The sequence below is a fragment of the Carcharhinus amblyrhynchos genome, chromosome 9 (assembly GCF_965287045.1).
Source record: "Carcharhinus amblyrhynchos chromosome 9, sCarAmb.v2.hapA, whole genome shotgun sequence".
In the NCBI taxonomy this organism is placed as follows: domain Eukaryota; kingdom Metazoa; phylum Chordata; class Chondrichthyes; order Carcharhiniformes; family Carcharhinidae; genus Carcharhinus; species Carcharhinus amblyrhynchos.
The window spans coordinates 80,127,651-80,155,274 of record NC_137332.1 but is presented as its reverse complement, the minus strand read 5'-3'; the positions used below and the strand labels follow the sequence as shown (position 1 = coordinate 80,155,274).

Sequence of the window (27,624 nt, the reverse complement as noted above, 5' to 3'; positions counted from 1 at the left end):
TATTATCTTTCCTTGCAAGGTTGCCAATCTGAGCTCAGTGAGTTGACAGCAACTCCACTTTTAAGCTGAAAACATGGATTCTTATTTCGCCGTGCACCAACCAGTGAAATCAACTAAAAGAAAGTGCAGAATTCCAATTCTTTTTGTTCAACTACTTTTCTCTCTCTCAGTTAGGCGCTCCCTGAGTCTATACTGAAATAATGGTCAGTTTGACAACAAATAGTGAACGGACATAAATAAAAAGGAAAAAAAAACAGAGCAATTGAAATAAAATCAGAAAACAACAAACGTATATAAAACAGAAACTTCATCTGTGCATAGATTTGTTTGCTGTCGTTCAAGGTGTCAACTTCCTCCCCACTTGGTACTGTGAAGTACAAGCTTCCAGTTCTGAGATAGGACCCAGGTCAAAGCATAAACTTTCTTTACGAATGCTGACAGGCATGTTTAGAAGTACCCGTGTTTGTTTATTCAGACAACAGGGCTGAAAGTTGCACCTATTGTATAGAGAAAACATACATCTCAACGTAACTTCTTGCTTGAAGTCAAATTTGTTTCAAAAATGTGTTTTTCTGCTGTGCCACTTTTTCTTTCTTTGTAGTAATTGCTTTTATAGCTATTAAATTGCGAGGGCATTCAGGGACTGGAAGCTTTTCGGGTCAGGTGGGTGAGGCAAATTAGATTTTTTTCTGTGAAGTACGTAAGTTTTTAAAAACTCTTTCATGGGCTTTGAGCTTCATTGCTGCCTATCCCGAAGTTCCCATGAGTTGAGTGACTTGTTTCGCTATTTCCGAGGACAGTTAAGAGTCAACCGCATTCCGGTGGGTCTGGAGTCACATCTAGGCCAGATCAGGCCAGATGACAGCAGTAGACAGAGGGGAACCGATGGATGTAGTGTTTCTCAATTTTCAAAAGGCGTTTGATAAGGTGCCGCACAAAAGGTTGCTTCAGAAGGTTAGGGGGCATGGAGTTGGGGGTAAGGCGTTAGCGTGGATAGAGGATTGGCTGTCTAATAGGAGGCAGAGAGTTGGTATCAATGGGTGCTATTCTGATTGGCAGGTGGTAACTAGTGGAGTGCCGCAGGGATCGGTGCTGGGGCCTCAGCTATTTACCATTTATATAGACAATCTGGAGGAGGGGGCTGAGTGTAGGGTGACGAAATTTGCTGATGACACGAAGATGAGTGGAAAAGCAAATTGTGCGGAAGGTGTGGAAAGTCTGCAGAGGGATCTAGATAGGCTGAGCGAGTGGGTGAGGACCTGGCAGATGGAGTACAATGTTAGCAAGTGTGAGGTTATCTACTTTGGCAGGAATAATAGTAGGAGGGATTACTATTTAAAGGGCGAAAAGCTGCAGCATGCTACGGTGCAGAGGGACCTGGGGGTCCTTGTGCATGAGTCGCAAAAACCCAGTCTGCAGGTGCAGCAGGTGATCAAGAAGGTGGATGGGATGCTGGCCTTTATAGCGAGGGGGATAGGATATAAATCAGGGAGGTCTTGCTGCAACTGTACAGGGCATTGGTGAGGCCACAGCTGGAGTACTGTGTGCAGTTTTGGTCACCACACTTGCGCAAGGATATTTTGGCCTTGGAGGGAGTGCAGAGGAGGTTCACTAGGCTGATACTGGAGATGAGGGGGTTGGACTATGAAGACAGACTAACGAGACTGGGTCTGTACTCATTGGAGTTTAGTATGAGATAATGAAAGTGATGGATAGGGTAGAGGTAGAGAGATTCTTCCCGCTCAGAAAGGACAGCAGGACTAGTGGGCACAGCCTCAAGATGGGGGGGGGGGGAGGGGCAGTTAGAACAGAGTTGAGGAGGAACTTCTTCACTCAAAGGGTGATGAATCTCTGGAATTCTCTGCCTGTTGAAGTGGTGGAGGCTACCTCGCTAAATATATTTAAGACATGGGAATTAAGGGTTATGGGGAGAAAGCGGGAAAGTGGAACTGAGCCACTTCAGATCAGCCATGATCTTACGGAATGGCAGGGCAGGCTCAAAGGGCTAGATGGCCTACTCCTGCTCCTACTTCTTATGTTCTTACCTAAAGCACATTCGTGAGCCAGATGGGTTTTGACAACAATCAATGATAATTGTCATGGTCACCATTACTGAGACTAGCTTTATCGTCCAGATTTATCAAAACAAATTCCATCAGCTGCCTCGGTGATATTTAAACACATGTTCCTAGATTATTAACCTGCACCTCTGGAATACAAGTCCTGTAACATTACCACCACACCATTGGTTGGGTTTATAGGACAAACAAGTGACTTTCAATGGCCATTATTTTCTGCTGTCAGTTCACCAATTGTCAGACTTGTTGAATTTGTGCCCTCAAACTCATCACACCAGTTGAGGCTTGGCCAACAACTACATCCAGAGTGTCTGCATTAGCTTTACAAACAGACAGATAAACGTATACATATTGTGTGTGTACAAATATGATCAAATATTCAAATATGTTTGTTCTAGTCAAAAATTCTAAATATATCAGATGTAGTTGTTAAGTTTGACTGTAAACTGCCAGTTGGCTCCTTTGACTGTACTTTGAATGGCAAAATAAACCAAAATTAAGGAGGTGCATATAAAAGATGGGACTGAGATTGGTGGAAAAATGGTGAAATATATCATTAAAAAGCTCTATTCTACAAAGCTTTGGGGGCTGTGTGGAGGAAGTAGTGTTTGAGTATACACAAAGAAGCAAGAATCAACTCACTTAGTCTTTCTTGTATTAGAAAGTATGCATAATGTATGCTTACAAAAGAAATCACTCTGTCCCCTTAACATCCTAAATTATTGGAAAGAAAATCAGTGCCATTTATAAACCCCACTGATGTTTGACGTTAGGACATCCCAAATCCTAGAAGGGAAACTTGGAATGCTGGGTTTTAAATACTTATGTTTGTGATTTGGAAAAAAAATGGGAGAAAAAAGATGAAACCTGATGAGGAAAGAGTCAGTCTTGTTGTAAATTATTTAAAAGGTTTATTAAACTTCAAAACACACAAAGAAAAGAAACAGTAAAGAATAACATTTACAGGTAATTACCATAATGATTACTGAATCAGTATGCTTAAATTACTCCCCAATCTAAATTGATCTTCTTTGCTAAACTCCAAGATTACACCTTCCCCAAAACAATATCCGATAGGTTTTAAAACTAAAGCCAAGAGAAACCAGGCTTTTCTTTCTCTGAATCTCAACAGATGGCTACGATGACACAGAAAATGGAGATGATAACATGCCTGAGGAATGGTGACAATACAATAAGGTTCAGTACAATCTTGGATTTAGAAAAGTTTATGACTTCAAAAGTAAATAAGAATGCAGGAGAAGATTCACCAAGACTGCAATGGAACATAAGTGTAATATCTTAAAAAGAAAAAATGCTGCACATGCAAGACAAATGCACACTGAAGACCAACACAAGGTCAGATTAAGCAAGTATGACTTTTAATGGGGTAACATGCAAATTAAAAGTGAGGAAAAATTCTTCAATTTTGGAGAGAGACAATGGAAGAGCAACTAGGCCAAATTTAAGAAAGTGAAGCAACAGATCAGAAAAGAGAATAAGGGGAGAGGCAAAAACTAAATTATTTCAGTCCTGTAAGAGGGTTTCAGAGAAGAATTGACAACATGAAAATGACAATGGCAAATTTGAAACTGGGGGCAAAGAATATTAAATACCCTCATTTACTACTTCCTCGGTGTTCACATAGGAAGACACAAATCAGAAAGGCAGACTTATGACTTCAATATACATATATATCTATTTCTAGACAAATTAAAAGTGATTTTTTTAAAACCCTCAAGATCAGATGATATTCATTGCAAAATTCTGAGAGGGAGAGCGAGCGAGGTATCAGGGAGAATTAAACATCATTGGCAATTATTACATGGGTGTCAATGGACACAATAAAGTTCTTCACGTAAAAGCCAAATCTAAACTTTGATCAAGCTTTCAGATGGAGCAACTGGAGTGAAAATTCCAAGAATCTCTGAAGAAACAATTAAATGGGACAACTGGTTTGGGTGGGGGAGGAGGCAAGGACTGCTGGGTTGATAAAAAAAAGATGGGCTGAATGATGTTTGTCATGTGTTAGTCATTTGTCATGGTGGAATTCAAACCCAGAACCTCTGGGTTATTAGTACAATACTATAACCACAAAGACAGAAAATACATTTCTCATACTGTACCCAATTTTAGGATATCTGCAAGCGCTTCACAGCCAGAAAATATTTCTGAAGTGCAGTCACTATTATAATGCGTCGAAACATGCCAATTATTTGCACACAATAAGATTCCCCCAAGCAGTCAAATTAAAAGGTCTGATTAATCTGTGTCAGTGATGTTGGCTGACAACCAAACACCTTACTGATCTCCAGTCACTGCTCCTTGACTAACGGTGACTAACCTGATCTCTGTTTTCTCTAAATACTTCATTGGTTTAGCTGCTCAGAGAGCTAATTTATTAACCAAATTGTATTTGATTATGCTTTCCCTTGCAAGGAGAGAAAATGCTCAGAAATAAATGGAAGTTAGGGTATTAGATTTGTATCTCATCAATTTGTGGCATTGATATTGCTTTAAGACACAATGCTAGTCACACATCAGCCATTTACATTTAGTATTTGGCACTTTCAGTGAAGCATTTTCACAGTCTGGTACCCATCTGTTCATTCTAGACGCACTTCCTGCTTTAAGGGGAATTAAACTTACAGCTCATGTGACAAGCATGAAGCATATCTACAACTGAACTGTACTCTGGCTGGCCATTGTGTGATCATAGATATTTGCAACTGAAAAAATGACTACACATGTAAAAAAAAAACCACATTGCCCACAAAATGAAGGATGAATTTGGATTACACGTTTAGAAAGCAGAAATTCAAACCAAACAACATTTGAAGGCAATTTACAAACAGCAACAGTTTTATGCTAATATGAAATTAAGGCTGTTTCTGACATTTTCTTCTCATGCAAATTTCAGTCATTAAATGCAGTGCACTTTGAACTAAATTCCAGTCTTCCTCAGACCCAGGGGTAGTGTTGGAGAACTCCAAATGTAACCCTTGTTCAAAAAGGGGTGCAAGGATAAAGCTGGCAACATCAGACCAGTCAGTCTGATTTCAGTAGGGAAACTTCTGGAAACTACAGTTTGGAGCAAAATCAGTAGTTACTTCGACAGGGCCAGGATGAATAAGGAAAGCCTGCTTGGATTCATTGAGGGAAATCATGCTGATAGAGCAGACAATAAAGCATATAGTATCCTAGGTTTTATTAATTGGGGTACTGAGTACAAGAGTAGAGAGGTCATGTTGAACTTGTATATGGCATGAGTTAGGCCTCATTTGGAGGACTGCAAACAGTTCTGGGGACTATACCTAAGGAAGGATGTGAAGGCATTGGAGAGAGCACAGAGGAAATGCAAAGGAATGATTCCAGGGATAAATAACTAGAGCCATGAGGATGGAAAGATAGGGACTCTTTTCCCTGAAGAGAAGTTTAGTATGATCAGAAATAGTCAGCATGGCTTTGTCAAGGGCAGGTCGTGCCTTACGAGCCTAGTTGAGTTCTTTGAAAATGTGACTGAACATATTGACGAAGGAAGAGCAGTGCATGTGGTTTACATGGACTTCAGCAAGGCGTTTGATAAGGTCCCCCATGCAAGGCTTCTTGAAAAGGTGAGAGGGCTTGGGATCCAAGGGGCTGTTGCCTTGTGGATCCAGAACTGACTTGCCTGCAGAAGGCAGAGTGTGGTTGTGGATGGGTCTTTTACTGCATGGAGGTCGGTCACCAGTGGAGTGCCCCAGAGATCTGTTCTAGGACTCTTTCTGTTTATCATTTTCATAAATGACCTGGATGAGGAAGTGGAGGGATGGGTTAGTGAGTTTGCCGACGACACGAAGGTTGGTGGTGTTGTGGATAGTCTGAAGGAATGTCAGAAGTTGCAGCGAGACACAGATTGGATGCAAGACTGGGCGGAGAAGTGGCAGATGGACTTCAACGCGGATAAATGTGTAGTGGTCCATTTTGGCAGGTCCAATGGGATGAAGGAGTACAATATCAAGGGTAGGGCTCTTAGTAGTGTTGAGGAGCAGAAGGATCTTCGAATCCAGGTCCATATGACTTTTAAGTTGGCCTCGCAGGTGGAAAATGTGGTCAAGAAGGCGTATGGTGAGCTCGCCTTCATTAATCGAGGGATTGAGTTTAGGAGTCAGGAGGTATTGCTGCAACTTTATAAGGCCCTTGTCAGACCCCACTTGGAGTACTGTGCACAGTTCTGGTCGCCTCACTACAAGGAGGATGTGGAAGCTATTGAGAGGGTGCAGAGGAGATTTACAAGGATGTTGCCTGGATTGGGAGGCATGCTTTATGAGGATAGGTTGCGGGAGATAGGTCTCTTCCCCCTGGAGAGACGAAGATTGAGAGGTGACCTGATAGAGGTTTATAAAATGTTGAGAGGTATAGGTAGGGTGGATTCTCAGAGGCTATTTCCCAGGGCTGAAATGGTCTCTACGAGAGGACATGGGTTTAAGGTGCTGGGGAGCAGGTACAGAGGGGATGTCAGGGGTAAGTTTTTCACTCAGAGGGTGGTGGGTGAGTGGAATCGGCTGCCGTCGGTGGTGGTAGAGGCAAACTCGCTGGGGTCTTTTAAGAGACTTCTGGATCAGTACATGGGATTTAATGGGATTGAGAGTTATAGATAGACCTGGTAGGTATGGATATGATCGGCGCAACTTGTGGGCCGAAGGGCCTGTTTGTGCGGTAGTGTTCTATGTTCTAAAAGGCAGCTGAGAGGTGTCTTGATTGAGGTTTTCAAGATCCTGAGAAGTGTGGACAGGGTAAATAGTGAGAAACTGTTCCTTTTTGGGAGTACATCAAGAAATGGAGGATATAGAATCAAAATAATGAGTAAAAGGAGTAGAAGTGATGTGAGGATAAAAGTTTTCACCCAGAGGGCAGGTGGAGTCTAGAACCAACTACTTGAAAGGATGGTGGAAGCAGGTTTAATTAAGGCATTCAAAAGCGAATTGGACTGCTATCAGAAAGTAAATAACGTGCAAAGAAAGGGGGACAAGGTGGGTTGGGTTGGGGGGGGGGGGGTGGGGAGTGGGCGTGTGTGTGTGTGTGTGTGTGTGTGTGTGTGCGCGTGCACGTGAGCGGTGGTGATATTTGGTAGGAGGCTCTGTCAATGAGCCAGTGCTGAATTGATGGGACAAATGGCTCCTTCTGCACTGCAAGGCCCAGGGGTGACAGGTGAACAGGATTTGTTTTGAGCTAGAATATGGGTAGCATAATTTTGGACGACCTCAAGTTTATGGAGGGTAGAATGTGGGAGACCAGTCAGGACTGCATTGGAATTGTCCAGTTAAAGATAACAAAGGCATGGATGAGAGTTTCAGGAGCAAACAAGCTGAGATAATAGCAAAATTGGGTGATATTATGAAAGAGGAAATAGCTCTCTCTACATCCTTTGAAGAGCTGCAATATCCTACTTTCACTATGGGGGATCAAAATAGTATACTGTGTTCCAACTGTGGTCATATCAATGATTTACATCGCTACACCAATATCTACCTTTTCCTGCACCTTAACATTTGTATTTCTTTATGCACTACTGCCAATCATTGTTTCAATAGTTTCCATTTGCTTTAAATCAGGATCCCGAGGTCAATTAAATTTTCAAAACATTTTTCCCTGTTAGAGTAATCGTCTCTGGATATTTTGCTTCTGCATAAAGAACTTTGTATTTCTCTATGTTGAATTCCATTGGCCATCTACCTGCCTGCCCAATATCCAAACTTAATCAGTTCCTGCTTAGGCTTACCTTCTTCAGTTTTGTATTAAATTCTAAATCAATTACAGTTTTTGTGAATCCTAATTCCAGCCTATTTAAGCAAAATACAAGAAAAGGTTTAATAGGAAATTTAATGAAGATATTAAAAATTCTGAGGACTCCATTGAAAAAAATTATCATGTTGATGGCAATTCTAGCACCACCAACGTCCATGTGCCGTTGATCAATTTAATCACTTCTCTGTTACAAAATATTTCTGCTGATTTTTGTTCTCTTCATTTCCAGTATCAGCTTTTCTGGAGAAAACAGACCAAAACAGGCCTGACTGAAATTCAAGGATACCACGTCCACCATCTTACCCCTGATCAAATTCCTTCACAGCATTCTTTCTGGTTGTACCACAGCTTGGTATGACTCCTGCTCTGCCCAAGACCGCAAGGAACTACAAAAGGTCATGAATGTAGCCCAATCCATCACGCAAACCAGTCTCCCATCCATTGACTCTGTCTACACTTTCTGCTGCCTCAGCAAAGCAGCCAGCATAATTAAGGACCCCATGCACCCTGGATGTTTCTCTGCCACCTTCTTCCTTTGGGAAAAAGATACAAAAGTCTGAGGTCACCTACTAACTGACTCACGAACAGCTTGTTCCCTGCTGCTGTCAGACTTACCTTGTGTTAAGTTGATCTTTCTTTACACCCTAGCTATGACTCCAATACTACATCCTGCACACTCTCGTTTCCTTCTTGTATGTTAATACACGTGACAATAATACATCAAATAAATTAGGAAATTAGATTGGTAAAACCTCATGTTCTTGAACGCTTATTAGCCATCCTTAATGATTTTAGTGTTATTCAGGTGCTCTACAACCTTATTAAATGATTATCATCCGTAATGGGTATCAAACTCTCAGAACTGTTATTTCCAGAGTCAGTATTGCTATCTTACTTAAAAAGATAGGATTAACATCTGCCTTTCTCAAGTCCCCAGACACCTCCCCAGTATTCAGTCATTTCTGCAGATTTTGTGAGGTCTTGTAACTGCCTCCCTTATTTCCTTAAGAATCCTTACATGTATCTTTTCCGGTCCCTGAGATTTATTTACCTAAAGTTTACACAGCTGTTCAACAAGCATGGTGGCAGTAGTGTGAATTCTGTTCGCAACCGCCTCTCGTTCATTTTTAGATTAACTAAATTATTTGTCATCTCCTTTGCAAAAAGCATTTTGATTCAAGTCTGATTTACAAGTGAATGACACCATACTTTATCAACAGACTTCCCCTTTAACAGCTGAAGCCTGTTCCATCAGAAATGACATAATCACTCAAGTTAATGTTATGGAATATCAGAAAGATAAAAGGGTTTGATATTAGCTGAGTCAGAGAGGTTCCAAACAGGCATATTCCTCTCCTATCCATTGTTACTTCTGAATTTTGTTTGTCAGCAATGCAATAAAAATGAGGTAAATACAATTCTTTGTGAAAGATGTTCTGTTCCTTCTATCCCCTTCCCATACCTCTGCATTTCCCCCTTCTAGTACATCTAATAACCCTTTTAAAATTATTATTCAACCTTGGATCACCACTCTTAGAAGTGTCCTTATTTTACCTAGCACTTCTGTCAACTACTTTAATTCTGTGTCCTCTCATTACCAACTCTCTTGCAAGTAAGTGGAAACAATTCTTCCCCATGAAAATGCCTCAGAATTTTGAATGTCTTCATTAAATTTCTTCTTAAACCGTTTTTGTTCCACAGATAATATTCCCTGCTTTTCCAATCTCATCGGATAACTGAAATCTCTCATTCCTGGTACCACCCAAGATGCTTTCTAAGGGCATTTAAATTGTTCACATTCTAAACTGTGGAGACATTCAGAATATATATATATAGGTCAATTGTAGCCAGGCTAACTGGAACAGCGGACAAATTGTCTGCTTTATGACACTGTAAATGAAAAAGTAAGAATGCAGTGTACAACTTTGATGAAACTTTGTGCTGACAGAAACAACCGGGTAAGGAAGCCAGTTTTGCCATTGGAATGGGTGACAGTGCACCTGCTTCATCAGGAGCCATGGATGTCCATTAAAGGTGGCAATTTCATCCCAGACAATACAATTTGGGCACAACTAATGGGATTGATCATTTGAAAGGAATTTCACTTGAGACGTGAAGGACTGAATTTATCTAACTTACCATTCAAAGTTAACTTGCTTGAATTCTTAAAAACAGCTTCAGGTAATGTGAACTTGAAATGTCCTAAGTATGAGGCAGAGCATTTGCTTTAAGAATGCTAACTTCTCTTGAAAGGATTGAAGGAAATGGTGGCAATCCATTCATTGCCTCCTGAAGGGTCCATAAACTCTTTAGGGGATAAAAGAGTGTGGCAAGAAATAGTTTCTACAGGAATCACTTTGCTGCATATATTTGTACTCACAAATACTTGAAGGAAGAGGTTATATTTTTCAATCAAGTAACTGCAATAAAGTCCACTGTTTTGCAAGAACCACCAAGATTAAAAACGTTAATGATATGAATCAAGATGACAACAATCAATAAAGATGCCAACCTTGAATTATAAATGTCTACAGATTGCAAGCAAATCAAAGATTTAAGAAACAACAGTTCTGAGGTGACTGATAGTTACTGTTGCAGAAAGAATGCAACAACTTCAAATCAATGAGGGTGCAGGGAGGACAAAAGTAGGTTGGATGGGGCATATTTCAGTTTAACAAGAATGAGAGAAAAAAATTCAGAGATTCAATTCCCAAACAAATAGCAATTAAAATAGAGGGCATGTTGTTTCTCCTATCCTGTCCAAAACTGTGACTAAGTGTTAAGATGGGGAGATGCTGGCGTTGGACTGGGGTAAGCACAGTAAGAAGTCTCACAACACCAGGTTAAAGTCCAACAGGTTTATTTGGCAGCATAAGCCGCAAGCTTTCGGAGCACTGCTCCTTCACCTGGTGGGAGGGAGTTGTGTTCACAAACATGGCACATTTAGACACAAACTCAATTTACAAGATAATGGTTGGAATGCGAGTCTTTACAGGTAATCAAGTCTTAAAGGTACAGACAATGTGCGTGGAGAGAGGGTTAACCACAGGTTAAAGAGATGTGTATTGTCTCCAGCCAGGACAGTTTATGAGATTTTGCAAGCCCAGGCAAGTTGTAGGGGTTACAGATAGTCTGACATGAACCCAAGATCCTGGCTGAGGCCATCCTCATGTGTGCAGAACTTGGCTATCAGTCTCTGCTCAGCGATTCTGCATGATCATGTGTCGTGAAAGTCACCTTGGAGAACGCTTTCCCGAAGATCATAGACTGAATGCTGAAATGTTTCTGAATAGGAACCAAACACTCTTGCCTGGTGATTGTCGAGTGGTGCTCATTCATCCGTTGTCGTAGCATCTGCACGATCTCCCCAATGTACCATGCCTCGGGACATCCTTTCCTGCAGCATATCAGGTAGACGTTGGTCGAGTTGCAAGAGTATGTACCGTGTACCTGGTATATGGTGTTCTCACATGAGATAATGGCATCCGTGTCGATGATCTGGCACATCTTGCAGATGTTGCTGTGACAGGTTGACTGGTGTCATGATCACTGTTCTCCTGAAGGCTGGGAAGGCCATCCCTACACCCCCACTTCTTGCCTTCAAGCAACTGCACAATCTCAAACAGAACACTGTCTGCAGCAAACTATCCAGCCTTCAGAACAGTGACCACGACACCACACACCCCTGCCACAGCAATCTCTGCAAGATGTGCAGGATCATCGACATGGATGCCATCACCTCACGTGAGAACACTATTCACCATGTACACAGTACACTCAGCCAACGTTGTCTACCTGATATGCTGCAGGAAAGGATGTCCCGAGGCATGATACAATGGGGAGACCATGCAGACACTATGACAGCGGATGAACGAACACTGCTCAACAATCACCGGGCAGGAATGTTCTCTTCCTGTTGGGGAACACTTCAGCAATCCGGGGCATTCGGCCTCTGATCTTTGGGTAAGCGTTCTCCAAGGCGGCCTTCACGACACACGACAGCGCACAGTTGCTGAGCAGAGACTGATAGCCAAGTTCCGGACACATGAGGACGGCCTCAACCAGGATCTTGGGTTCATGTCAGGCTATCTGTAATCCCTACAACTTGCCTGGGCTTGCAAAATCTCACTAACTATTCTGGCTGGAGACAATATACATCTCTTTAATCTGTGCTTAGCCTTCTCTCCACTCATATTGTCTGTACCTTTAAGGCTTGATTATCTGTAAAGACTCGCATTCCAACCATTATCTTGTAAATTGAGTTTGTGTCTTTATGTGAACACAATTCCCTCTCACCTGATGAAGGGGCAGTGCTCCAAAAGCTTATGGCTTGTGCTACCCAAATAAACCTGTTGGACTTTAACCTGGTGTTGTGAGACTTCTAATGTCAAAACAGACTCCCGGATATGGAAAACACATTCAGGTCTTTATTGGGCTTTTTCAACACAGGATAGTTATTTATATGTGGGAGTTCCACTTAAGATTAGAAAGGCAATTAAGATTAAGATGATGACAATTGTTGGTTGAACTTGCAAGGGATCTATGAAAAACCCTTGAACAGTACTGAAAAAAGCTTTTACTGTGCAACATAAAGGTATATAAAGGCATGCTACGCTGAAATTAAGCGATTCTACTCATTGAACTACAAGAGAAACGAAGATTGTACATTGAGAGCATGTTAACTGAAGTTGCTGAACATAGATATGAACATACAAATAAGGAAGACAAAGCTCCTTTGCCGAGCGAGCCCGCTCCACCAGTCAATAAGATCACGGCTGATCCAATTGTTACCTCACACCTACTCCCTTTTACCCCGTTGCTCATCACTACTCTATCTACCTCCACCTTAAAATATTCAAAGACTCTGCTTCTACCACCTTTCGAGAAAGAGATTTCCAAAGACACAAAACCCTCAGAAAAAGAATTGTCCTAATCTCGGTCTTAAATGAGCAACCACTTATTTTTAAACAATGACCCTTAGTTTCAGATACTTTCACAAGAGGAAGCATTCTCTCAGGATCTTGTACGTTTCAATCAACACACCTTGTACACTCAAAGAGCAAAAGAACAATACAGCACAGGAACAGACGCTTCGGCCCTCCAAGCCTGCACCGATCATGTGTTCCTATCTAGACCATCCATTTGTATCCTCTATTCCCAGCCTTTTCATGTGGCTATCTAGATAAGTCTTAAATGATCCTAGCATGTCTGCCTCAACCACCTTGCTTGGTAATGGCATTCCAGGCTCCCACCACCCTCTGTGTAAAATACATCCCCCGCATATCTGTATTGAACCATGCACCCCTTACCTTGAACTTGTGACCCCCTTGTGTTTGTCATTTCCGATCTGAGAAAAAGCTTCCAAATGTTCACCCTATCTGTGCCCTTCATAATTTTATAAACTTCTATCGGGTCACCCCTCAACCTCCATCTTTCCAGGGAGAACAACCCTAGTTTACTCAAACTCATCTCATAGCTAAGACCCTCCATACCAGGCAATATCCTGGTAAACCTTTCCTGCGCTCTCTCCACGTCCTTCTCGCAGTGTGGTGACCAGAACTGGACGCAGTATTCCAAATGTGGCCGAACCAACGTTCTATATAATTGCAACAATTTATGCCAACTTTTATACTCTATGCCCCGTCCAATAAAGGCAAGCATGCCATATGCCTTCTTCACCACCTTCTCCACCAGTGTTGACACCTTTAAGGATCTGTGGACTTGCATACCCAGATCCCTCTGTGTGTCTATACTCCTGATGGTTCTGCCATTTATTATATAGCTCCCCCTGCATTAGATGTACCAAAATGCACCACTTCGCATTTATCTGGATTAAGTTCCACCTGCCATTTCTCTGCCCAATTTTCCAGCCTATCTATATTCTGCTGTATTCTCTGACAATGTTCACCACTATCCGCAACTCCAGCAACCTTTGTGTTGTCTGCAAACTTACTAATCAGACCAGCTACATCTTCTTCCAAATCATTTATATATACCACAAATAGCACAGGTCCCAGTACAGAGCCCTGCAGAACACCACTAGTCACAGACTTCTAATCAGAAAAAGACCCCTCCGCTGCTCCCTCTGTCTTCTATGGCAAAGCCAGTTCTGAATCCATCTAGGTGGTTCACCCTTGAACCCATGTGATTTAGCCTTTTGCACCAGCCTACTGCGAGGGACCTTATCAAATGCTTTACTAAAATCCACGCAGACGACATCCACAGCCCTTCTCTTGTCAATCATTTTTGTCGCCTCCTCAAAAAACTCAACTAAATTTGTGAGGCATGACCTCCCTCGTACAAAACCATGTCATCTATTGAGACTATTCTGTTCTAAATGTGTATAGATCCTATCTCTAAGAATCTTCTCCAACAGTTACCCTACCACGCACATCAAGCTCACTGGCCTATAATTACCCGGGTTATCCTTGCTACCCTTCTTAAATAACGGGACCATATTTGCTATCCTCCAGTCCTCTGGGACCTCACCTGTGTCCAATGAAGAAACAAAGATTTCTGTTAGAGAACCAGCAATTTCATCTCTTGTCTCTCTCAGTAATCTAGGACAGGTGCCATCAGGCCCTGGGGATTTGTCGACCTTAATACTTCCTAAAACATCTAACACTTCCTCCCTTGTAATTGTGATTTGTTCTAATGAGTCTGCACATCCCTGAGACACTACCAATCAACGTGTCGCTCCCCTTTGTGAATATTGATGCAAAATATTCATTTAGGATCTCATCTACTTCCTTAGATTCTAAGCATAATTCCCCTCTGTTCTTGAGAGGTCCGACTCTTTCTCTGACAACCCTCTTGTTCCTAGCATACGTATAAAATGCCTTGGGATTCTCCTTAATCCTGTCTGCCAACGACATTTCATAACCCCTTTTTGCCCTAACTCCCTGCTTAAGTTCTTTTCTACTTTCTCTTTATTCCTTCAGCGCTTCCATTCCTATACAAGCGAATACAACACAGCCTGCCCTACCTTTTCTCAGAAGACAACCCACCATTCCTGACATTAATCAAGTAGACCCTTCACTGAACCACATCCTTCCTTAAATAACAAGACCAATACTGTGCACAGTACTCCAGATGTCGTCTCACCAGTGTAAAACTGAAGCATAACCTCCCAACTGTTGTATTCAATTCCCATCACAAAAAGTGATACCATTTCATTAGCTCTCCTAATTATTTATAGTCCCTGCAAACTAGCCTTTTGTGATTCATGCACTAGGACAACCTACTGCACCTCAGCTCTCTCCAATCTTTCATCATTTTCATAATTTGCTTCCTTTGTATTCGTTCTGCAAAATGGACAATAGCATATTTTCCAACATGACATTTCATTTGTCAGATCTTTGCCCATTCACATCCTTATTATTTTACTGTTATTCCTGTCAAGGCAGGCCAGTGTTAGTGATGCATAATTGATTTGGTCCGTTTTATAACTGGAAGTTATTTCTTAAAAATGTAATTGTGCAAATGTCAGTAAATCAATAAAGAAATAAAATTGATAGTATCTGCTAAATATACGCTTTTGTCCAAAACAAATTTGAGTACAGAAGCTTACAAGGGCATCTCATCTCAAATGGTTGATCTTTCAGAGAACACCTAATTCAAAGCATGTGGATGGGATGCATCTATTACAGATCACATGTTTTATGGCATTATAGTGCAAGTCTATCAATAATTCATGGATATGCTGTGTAATACTGGAGGTTTCCTTATAAGCACCCAATCAAGTACCCATTTATTGTGGTTACTTAATTGAAAAATAAATCTCTTTCTTCAAGTATTTGTGACTTCTATATACACATACATATACACAACAAAGTGGTTCCTGTAGAAAACAATTGGTGCTAGTGGATGGGACAGATGGCAATGCTTTGTCACAACAAAGAAACCAACTGGACAACTCACAACAGCAAATGAGATATCTTGAAATCAATGCTTATGATATTTTTCTTCTGACTACATATCTGTTGAATAAATCGATTTCATAGGATGTGACAGAATAATTGTTCAAGCATTTTAAATGCAGATTTAAAATAAAGTGTCATTTTTCAGTTGTCTAGTAAGATGGCAATTCAATAACATCTATAAGATTTGATTACAGATTCATCTTCTTCTTGGATTAATCTCTTCACAGATGGAACCACAATGAAGTGTGGGAGATTCATGGTTTATAAATTCTCTGAGAAGCATATAATTTTGCCGCTGAGCTACAATCAGTTCAGAATGCTCACCAAAGGTTACATGAGTAAGATGCTCCTTCAATGAGGTTAAATTAGATATGAAACGAAACTAAGGAAATGAGTTGCAAAGCGATGTTGAAACCATTTGAATTTGGACGGGTATACCATCAGTTGTTAAGCCAGTAGAAGTTTCTAATCACTTTTTAACTCAAGTTTCAAAATGGAAGGAAAAAAATTATGAAGGGAATCAGCAGTACATATAATAAAGAAAAAACATAAACTTGTGCTTATATAACATCTTTCAGAAACTCAGACTACCCCAATATTTAAAGCATATTAATTACTAGACAATGATACACGTATTTAATCTACCATCAAATCCACAAATATACGATGAAAAGGCAATAACTAGCAGAATGGAGTTATTACCATTCAGGAAATGCTCTGGGATCCATGCAATTGTACAGGTTAAAGAACACATTTATTTAGAACCTTTCACAACCGCAGGGTGCCCATTGCAAGAGGTGAAGTATGTTTGATGTATATTCACTGTTGCAAATGGAAAAATGTGGCAGTTGATTTTTTTTAAAAGTCTAACAGGTTTATTTGGTAGCACAAGCCACTAGCACAGTTTAAAGCCCAAATGGATAATGATCAAATAATATAATTTTAATTACGTGAGTTGAGGGGTAAATATTGGTCAGGGAACTAGACCTTGGTTTAACATTTCGTCTTAAAAACAACACAACCATTTGCAGGACTCCCTAATATTGCACTGTTGGCAGCCTAGACTAGACATTCAAATCTCTCGAGTGAAGGCTTGACCCATGGGCTTTGCATTTCAAACTCAGTTAAGGCACTGAGCTTTGTCAAAGCATTTCAAGTACCAATGTGAAGTTTTAAGATTTCAGTGGATTACGTTCCTGTTTTCCAACTCGAGACCTCACATCCATAAAAGAGCAAACATTTTATCTCACAAAGTTGCGGAACTAGACATAATCATAGATTAACAGTCAGCTCAGCAGAAGCATGGCTAGTTCCTGTTGGATATTGGATGCAAGGAAAGAACATTGGAAAGAAGAATAGCAAACAAATTAATCTCAAACTATAGCAGTTTCAGATAACTGAAAGGCCAAAGGGAAGCAACTTTCTCAAATCCTTCCAGTTTATTTATTTTTCTGTACTTCCATTACATCAGATGTTTTGTGTTATTCCCTGTATCACCAAAAATCACATGGTTCATACAAAAGAGAGGTTTTTATTTTGTCTAAATTTCAAAATTAATGTCTTTGATTAAAGCTTGAACATTCTTAACAGTCGAGGGCAAATTAACAGCAACTATTAAGATCTTATTTTAAGTACTGCCTTTGGCTTAATGACGTATGGCTGAGCAAACAGTTCAGAAAAAACATCCACCAGGTTACTATTGCAAACTGATGAGTTGTGGAATAAACTTCAGTACAGTCACTCGTCAAAATGCATGTAAATGAGACGAAATACCCCAAATGTCTTGCTTGTCGACCAGAGTATTGTACAGCAACAAATGAGTGGTTCTTTATTTCAGTCAGGGGAGGGAGGCAGTATTTCCCCCCCCCATATAGAGGTTCAAATCACAACAAGTCCATTGGTTCAATTCTTGCATGCTATCTTATATCCAGGTTCAAAGGAAGTGACCCAGGATTTGGTTACTTACTCATCCACTTGCTGGGTTGGGAAGAAAGCCCAAAAGAGATAAAAAATTGCAGACTAAAAGAAAATATAAAATAATGTTTGAAATAATTGAAAACATTGGACAAATGTGCATGTGACATATAAAATTATATAAACACATGATATTTGTGCCTTGAGTATCAATGAAAAACGTAGAAGGGGATTAGTTTAGATCAGTTGGTTAATGATGCAAGACACTGCCAACAGTATGGGTTCAATTCCCATTCTGGCTGAAGTTATTCATGAAGACCTGCCTTCTCAACTTTGCCCCTCACCTGAGATGATCATCAGGTTAAATCACCACCAGTCAGCCTATGATCAACTGTGACTATAAGAACATAAGAACATAAGAAATAGGAGCAGGAGTAGGCCATCTAGCCCATATGGCAACTTTAACTTTACAGATGAACAAATTTCAGGTTACAGTTTTGCTGATTACAATGATTAAGTGTGGCTGCCTGACTGTTATTGCTTTTAATTCATAATTTGCAGATTCACTTTGCACTTTTGACAATTAGTCCTTATTTCAGTCTTGCTAAACTACTTCTGATGGACCACATTCCAAAACATTGAGTCTGTGATTTAGTTCTCACTTCAAGTGTATATCTGCAGCCAGAGGCAACTGCCAGAAGCCTCAAAGATATTCCTGTTATCTCCCACTTCTCCAATAAGTTAAGTGGGAAATGCAATAGATTCAATAGTGGTGGGGGAGATTCCCTACTCACTTGATGCTTCAATTGTTACGTCTTCCACAAACTGCCACCAAGTCAGCCAACTGTTTTGTCACATTCATGATTTATGAAACCATTTTAATTCATGCCATCTGACTTTCTAATTTTTGCATTTTCTTAATCAGCAGTTTGTTGATTCAAATCAGTCCATAAAGCTTCCCTATATTTCACTCAAGTTTCATTATTACAGATCTATTAAACTAACGGTCACACAAAATAACTGACACTAGTCAAATCCCAGTAGCGCAAAAGGCATCACTTGCAGCTGATAACAAGGGCCTGTGGATTATTAAATCAGATTAATGAACTATAATAGTGCAGCTTTTTTCAGACTGATTAATTAGCTTAGAGAAGTTTCTCACATATCTCAAACATGTTGCAGCAATTGCGTACTGAGTAAGCGATAATACTAACCCCAATAGCATATTGACACCACCAAGTATTCCAAAATCAGAGCTCATGTGACCCATCTCAGTATTTAAATAATGAACTCACATTGTTACTCCAAAATGAAACATTAACTTCAGATGTCTAATAAGTCACTTGTGGTGAAAATGAAAGTATGTCTGGGAATCATTTTTCATTACACTTGATTCCACACACTACCCTAGTCTTACTGAACTCTCAACCAACTTTTTTTTTCATTTCTGCTTACCAGCAACCTATTATTGCTTGCTGTGGAAGGAACAGTACTTGACCTTCAATGAACCCACAAGGCCAAAGTGGTTTTGTCAATCATGGCATTACATTACAAATAGCAGTTTGCACTGACAGAGTAAACCTACTATCAGCTGGGTGGCTATCAACTGTGATTTGTCAAGTTTCCTTGACTGAAATTTGCATGCAATAAGTGCTACAATTTGACATAAACTTCAAGTGGCTGAGAGCAAACGGAAGGGCTCTGTAGACTCATAGTCTCCTTCCCAAATTTGTGGCTTTTTAAATTTCAGTCAAAATTACAGGCTTCACAAACAGAAAGAGAAGCAACGAGAGACATTTCATTCTCAGTTGAATTTTTCAATGCTATCACATTAGAGATGTTATGAAAAAACATGGATTTTTTGATGCTGCTTTTTTAGTAATGCCACTGCTGTTGCATGTAAAAACAACACAGCTTGTACAAGATAATTACGGATCAGGTTCAGTGTTTAAGGCACAATTCATCAGCTGTCCAAGGGAACAACTAAACAATGAAATTAGACAAATGAATGGCCAGAGTCCAATAGAGACCGATTAAAAAATAGTAGGAAAGGGAAAAGAATTGTTAAAAGTGCCCATCTTAAGGTTTTGTACCTGAATGCTTGGAGCATTTGAAACAAAATGGATGAATCAGTTGCACAGATGGATGTAAACGGGTATGATATGGTTGGCATTACGGAGATGTGGCTCCAAAGTGAGCAAGGAGGAGAACTAAACATTGAGGGCTATTCAGTGTTTAGGAAGGACAGATGGAAAGAGAAAGGTGGTGGAGTTGGATTGTTGATTAAAGAAGATATTGATACAATATTGAGGAACGATATTAGCATAGATGATGTGGAATCTGTTTGGGTCAAGTTAGGTAACAACAAGGGGCAAAAAATATTGGTGTGGGTGATACACAGGCCTCCAAACTGTAATGGTGATGTTGGGAAAAGCATCAGACAGGAAATCAGAGATGCATGTGTTAAATAAACATCTGTCATTATGGGTGACTTTAACCTGCATATTGATTGGGAGAGTCAAATTAGTCACAATACAATAGAGAAGGAATTTCTGAAGTGCATACAGGATGGTTTTCTGGAGCAATATGTTGAGCAACAAAGGAGCAAGCCATCTTGGACTGGGTGTTGTGCAATGAGAAAAAGACTGGTTGGCAATCTAGTTGTGAGAAACCCTTGGGGACAAGTGACCATAATATGATAGAATTTGTTGTCAAGGTGGATAATGATGCAACTGATTCTGAGACCAGGGTCTTGAATCTCAATAAGGTAATTATGATGGCATGAGGCATGAATTGGCATGATGAACTGGGAAACATTACTGAAAGGAAAGACAGTGGACAGGCACTTAAAGAATGAATAGGTGAACTCCAGAAGTTGTTTATTCCTGTTTGGCGCCAGAGTGATAAGGGAATGGTGGTCAAACCATGGCTTTCAGGGGAAATTAGAGATAGTATCAGATTCAAGGAAGAAGCATACAAACTGGCAAAGAAAAAGTGACAGACCTGAGGTTTAGGAGCAGTTTAAAATTCAGCAAAGAAGGACGAGGGGATTGATCAAGAAGGGAAAAATAGAGTATGAAACTAAGTTAGTGGGGAACATAAAACTGACTGTAGAAGTTTCTATAGATATGTAAAGAAAATAAGATTGACAAAAACAAATGTAGGCCCCTTACATCAGAAACGGGAGAATTCATAACAGAGAATAAAGAAATGGCTGAGGAATTAAATTTGCACTTTGCTTCAGTCCTCACATAGGAAGACATGAATAATTTACCAGAAGTGCTGAGAGAAACAAGTTTTAGTGAGGAACTGAACGATGTCAGCATTAGTAAAGAAATAGTTTTCCGGAAATCGATAGGATTGAAGATGGATACATTTCCAGGTCCTGATAATCTTCATCCCAGAGTACTTAAAGAAGTGGATCTACTGGAAATAGTAGATCCAATGGCGGTTACTTTCCAAAATTCTTTGGACTTCGGAATACTTCCTACAGGGTGGCAAGGTAGCACAGTGGTTAGCACTGCTGCTTCACAGCTCCTTGGACCTGGGTTCAATTCCCGGCTTGAGTCATTGTCTTGTGGAGTTTGCTCATTTTCCTTGTGCCTGCGTGGGTTTCTGGTTTCTTCCCACAGTCCAAAGATGTGTGGATTAGGTTGACTGGCCATGCTAAAAATTGTCCCTTAGAGTCCTGAGATGCGTAGGTCAGAGGGATTAATGGGTAAATATGCGGGGGTAGGATTGTGGTTGGTGCAGACTCGATGGGCCAGATGGCCTCTTTCTGCACCGTAGGGTTTCTATGATTCTATGATTATGGGCATCACGATGGCACAGTGGTTAGCACTACTGCCTCAGTGCCAGGGACCCGGGTTTGATTCCCGGTCTTGGGTCACAGTCTGTGTGGAGTTTGCGTGTTCTCCCTGTGTCAGCGTGATTTCTTCCAGGTGCTCCGACTTCCTCCCACAGTCCAAAGATGTGCAGGTTAGGTTGATTGGCCATGCTAAATTGACCCAAGTGTCAGGGAGATTAGCAAGGCATATGTGTGGGGTTATGGGAATAGAGCCCGGGTGGGACTGTGGTTGGTACAGCCTCTACAGGCCGAATGGCTACCTTCTGTGCTGTAGTGATTCTGTGATTGAGGGGTAGCTAATGTAAGCCCACTATTCAAAAAGGGAGGTGGAGACAAAACAAGGAATTGTAGACCAGTGAGCCTAATGTCGGTACTGGGCAAGTTGCTAGAGTCTATTGTCAAGGATTTCATAACTTGGCATTTGGAAGGCAGTGGTATAATCAGACAAAGCATGAATTTACAAAAGGGAAAATCATGCTTGATGAATCTATTGGAATTTTTTGAAGATGTAATTAGTAGAATTGAGCAAGGAGAACCAGTGGATGTGGTTTAGAAGGCTTTCAACAGGGTATCACATAACTGACCACTACGTAAAGTTAAAGCACATGGGATTGCAGGTAATGTATTCAGATGGATTGAAGGCTGGTTAACAGATAGAAAGCAAAGAGTTGGCATTGAGAGTTGGTCTTTTTCTGATTGGCAGTCAGTGATTAGTGGGGTTCCACAGGGATCTGCGCTGGGATCCTCACATTATATATTAATGATTTGGAAGAAGAAACTGAATGTATCATCTGCAAATTTGGAGATAATACAATGTTGGGTGGGAGGGTGAGCTGTGAGGAGGATGCAGAGATGCTTCAGCATGATTTGGACAGGCTGAATGTGTGGGCATCTGTATGGCAGATGCAGTATAATATAGAAAAAGTGAGTTTATCCACTTCAGTAGCAAAGGAAGACATTATTACTTGAACAGGTATAAATTGAGATAGATGGATACTCAACGAGACCTTGGAGTTCTCGTGCATCAATCGCTGAAAGTAAGCATGCAGGTACATCAGGCAGTAAAGGTGGCAAATTGTATGTTGGTCTTTGTAGTGAGAGGATTTGAGTATAGAGATAGGGATGTTTTGTTGCAATGGAAAGGGCATTGCTGAAGCCACATCTGGAATACAGTGTGCAATTACAGTGTCCATATCTGAGGAAGGATGTCCTTGCTATAGAGGGAGTATAGCAAAGGTTTACCAGGCTGATTCCTGGGATGGTAGGTCATATGAGAAGACACTAAGTTGGTTAGGATTATATTCATGGAGATTGAAAGAGTGAGAGGGGATCTTGTAGAAACTAATGAAATTCTAATTAGGGTGAGACATGGTAGATTCAGAAAGAATGTTCCCACTTGTGGGGGAGTCCAGAAATAGGGGTCATAGTTTGAGGATAGTAGGTAAACCTTTTAGAACTGAGGTGAGGAGGAATGTCTTCACCCAGAGGGCAGTGAATGTGTGGAATTCACTACCGTAGAATGTAATTGAGGCCAAAACGTTGCCCAATTTCAAGAAGAAATTAGATATAGCTCTTGGGGCTAAAGGGATCAAGGGATATTGGGGAAGGGGGATCAGGATATTAAATTCAATGATCAGCTATGATCAAAATGAATGGTGGAGTAGGCTCAAGGAGCTGAATGACCTACTCCTGCTTCTAGTTTCTGTGTTTTTCTCTACAAGTATCATCAGCCAATCTTATGCATTGGTTTAATATGGTTCAAGGGTGGAACCATTCCCGGGCAGACTTGAACCTAACATTCTCAACTATATGACAACTGACAAATCAAAAAGATGAATGGATGCCCATCAATACCTACACTCCAATCAAAGAAAAAACTACATTGCATAAGAATGACCTTTTTTGAGTGACATTTCCATGAACCTGCTACGAATCACTATATTACCTTTAATTAACACTATTCTGACATCATGAACTGTTTTTAGTTGTGCAGCCACCAACTCCCCTCCTTCTCTATTCTCTTCTTTGATGGTGCGATTTCTAACCTCACCTTCTACTTTAACGTATTAAGAAGTGTCACTGTTGAAATTCTTAAAGCCTAGTTTTCATTCAATCACAGCAGCAAGACTCAATCACTCTCTGTATGACTGACTTCTCTGCAGCCTTCTGAAATAATTTACTACCACATTCTTATTCATCTCCGTTGTTCAACTCCCACACTTTCATGGATCCACCTCTAGCATGATTGCTGGAACATCTCTTTTCTTGTCCTGCATGGCCATTACATAGCCTGCCTCTGACTCACTGCTTTCCTCTGAGTCCTCTTTTGTAAGCTACTTTTTGGAACGTAACCAGTTTCCATAAAGTCAAAGAAAAAAAAACCTTTACCACCACAACCAGTATCAATGCAATTGTTACATATCAAGAATATTATATCATATCAACATTATCAATCTGTAACCTGTCTGGTAGTGGATAAGTCAAACTTTTAAAAATTCAGTAACAAAAACCAAATTTGTGCTTTTCAGTCCCCAGAAAGAGACAAGCCTCCAACAATTCCAATCTTCTTCCAAATTGATTCTGAGGTTTCATGGGCTGAGGATGAATCATATCCAACCTAAATCTTGATTTAATGTCTGAAACTTGAGTGGGGGATGCACAATTTCAAAGTTTTCAGATGACACAAAACTTGCAAACTGAGAGGAGGATGGTGATCGACTGGTGAAATGGGTGAATGGATGGCAGGTGAAAGGTAAATGCAGAGAATTGTGAAGTGATACATTTTAATAGGAAGAACAAGGAGAGACAATATAAAACAACATATATAATTCTGAGGGGAGTGTAGAAACCATAGGACCGGGGAGTATATGTGCATCAATTGGTGAAAGCGGCAGGGTTGGTTGAGAAAGTTGTTGAAGCGTGTGGGATCCTGGCTTTAGCAACAGAGGCACAAAACACAAAGCCAGCAAGTTATGGTAAATCTGGTTATAAAACATTGGTCTGATCTCAACTTTGTTTCGTTTCCAATTCTGGGTACCTAAGGCACTTGAGGATGCATAAAAGAATCACAAGCAAGGTTCCAGAGGTAAAAGACTTAAGTTACATGGAAAGATTAGTGAAAGTGAGGCTCTTTCTTAGACCATAGCTTAAGGAAGGGGCAAGCATGCCTGACAAATTTATTAGAATTCCCTGGGGTGGTAATGAGCAGGATAGATAAAGGGAAATATACTTGGATTTCCAAAAGACATGCAATAAGGTACGACACTAAAGGCTATTAAATAAGATGATGTTGGGGGTCATATATTAGCATGGTGAGAGAATTGGCTGACTAATAAAAGCTGGAGAGTTGGGATAAGAGGGCAACTTTCATGATGGCAACCTGTAACAAGTGGAATACCACAGGGATCAGTGCACATTAATGACTTGGACAAAAGAAGTGAATGTACTATTGCCAAGTTTGCAAATGACACAAAAATAGGTGGGAAGAGAAGTGGTGGTGTTGACACAAAGAGTCAGTGGAGAGATATATGGATTAAGTAAATGAACAAAAACTTGGCAGATGGAATATGATGTAGGAAAATGTGAAGTTATTCACCTTGGTGTGAATAATAAAGAAGCTGGGTATTATTTAAATGGAGAAATACTGCACAAAACTGCATCTCAGAGGAATTTGGGCAGTCCCTGTGCATAAATCACAAAATCCAACTTCAGCAGATGATAGGGAAGGCAAATGAAATGTTGGCCTTAATTCCAAAGGGAATGGAGTATAAAAATAGGCAAATCTTTCTAAGACTGTACAAGGCACTAGTTAGGTCACACCAGCATATCAATGCTGGCATTAAAGGTTCACCAAATTTTATCTTGGATGTGGAGGGATTTTCTTAACAGCAGAGGTTGACTAGATTGGGCCTGTCTCAATAGAGGTTACAAGAATAAGGTAACCTTATTAAGGCACATTGGATTCTCAGAGGGTTCAACAGGATAGCTGCCGAGAAGTTGTTTACATTTGTGGGGGAGTCTAAGACTAGTGGGCATAACCTCAGAGTAAGGATACAACCATTTAAGACAGAGATGAGGAAGAATTTCTTCTCTTAGAGGGCAGTGAATCTGTGGAATTCTTTATTGCAGAGGGCCATAGAGGCTGAGTATTAAACATGTTCACGGCTGAGACAGGCAGATTTTTAATCAGTAAGGGAATCAAGGGTTATGGGGATAAGACAGGAAAATGGAGTTGAAGACTATCATCAGTCATCATCCCATTGAATGATGGAGTCAACTCGATGGGCCTTATCTAAGGAATGACATAGAAGCATATATACTAGCCCATTCGGCCCTTCGAGACCGCTCTGCCATTCAATAAGATCATGACTGATCTGATAGGAAAATGGAGTTTGGGATTACCTTATCTTCATGACTCTTGATTCCCTTACTGATTAAAAATCTGTCTATCTCAGTCTTGAACATACTTAATAATCCAGCCTCTACAGCTCTCTGCAGTAAACAATTCCACCCTCTCTGAAAGAAGAAATTTATCCTCATTTTTGTCTTAAATGGGTGATCCTTTACGCTGAGATCATGCCTTTTGGTCCTAGGCTCTTCCACAAGGGGAAACAACCTCTCAGCACCTTGTCCTGTCAGGTTAGATAGTCCAGAAAAGCTTCACTCAGTCGATCCTGGGTATAGAGGATTTTCTTACGTAGAAAGGTTGATTAGGTTGGGCCTGTACCTACTGGAGTTTAAGAGAATGAGACGCGACTTTACTGAAACACACAGGATTCTTAGGGGGCTTGACATAAAGTTGCATAGTGAGGCTGGAAAAATTAGAAAAAGGGTATCGGGCACTACATGGGCAACTTGGATGGAATGTTCAATCAATGATTATGATAACATTTATAAAACAGGGAGACTCCAGAAGGATTGTGTCCAAAATTCATAATCAACAAGCTACATGTCATTTACATTATTAAACAGATGGTACATTGCAAAGCAATGTACTTTTATTAGTCACAAGTAGGCTTACATTAACACTGCTATGAAACTACTGTGAAAATCTGCTAGTTGCCACACCCCGGCGCCTGTTCGGGTATACTGAAGGAGAATTTAGCGTGGCCAATGCACCGAACCAGCACATCTTTCAGACCGTGGGAGAAAACTGGAGCATCCGGAGGAAACCCACACAGACAAGGGGAGAACGTGCAGATTCTGCAAAGACACTGACCCAGGCCGGGAATCAAACCTGGGTCCCTGGCACTGTGCCACCCTATAATACCCAAGGGATTCACTGAAAAGTTAGTGCATTCCAACTTCAAAATCTAAGGGTTGGGATGCTGGCTGAAGTTCAATTGCCTTGGATGTAGAAAAGAACTCGAAAGCCTTGCAACTGTTTTGTAAAGACACTTGGCCACAAAAACATTCCAGCAAACATCACTACTAATGTTATCATTTCAATTTTTTTTAAAAAAGTAATCAAATTTCACAAACAAATGACCAGGTGCTGAAACTCAACTCAGCATTTATCATGAATTGAAGAGGAAATGCAGGCCATTGAAAGGTGTGCTGAACTAAAAGTAAAAATGCTACCAGCAGTGACATTTTGTTTAACTGCATTTTACAAGGTGCGGAAGTTATTAGTGAATGACAACACATTAGTAACATCCTGCATAGATGTGAAGCCACTGATCATTAAAGCAACCAAAGCTGACAGCAATTCTTTTACATTAGCACGGGTCAGATGGATCTAACTGGACTATGGCATGACATGCAAGTCTGAACAGGCTCCACCAGGTTTGAATTTCAGTCAATATAAAAGTATAACCAGAAGGGTCAGCATGCCAAGAAAAGCACAGGGAATGACTTTGTTGGTTCCACTCTTTTTGATGTGCTTGCTGTGTATAGAAAAAGCATCTGGAAAATGGAGGGAAACATCTGGGAAAATGGAGGGAAAACATGAGAAAATGAAGAGTAGTCTGTGGAAACCATTAGATAGCGAGAGCAATGCTGACAGTTATCAAAAAAAGATCTCGACTGCTCAGTGTGTCAATTCAACATTAAAAAACTGCATGCCGTTAAGCGCTATGAA

The 27,624-nt window shown here is 40.5% G+C and overlaps 1 protein-coding gene across 2 annotated transcripts in view; it reads right to left on the bottom strand.

Annotated features, from left to right (window-relative positions):
• Positions 1-27,624, bottom strand: part of atf6 (activating transcription factor 6) — a 327,399-nt gene that overhangs the window by 3,181 nt on the left and 296,594 nt on the right. The window lies entirely within an intron of this gene.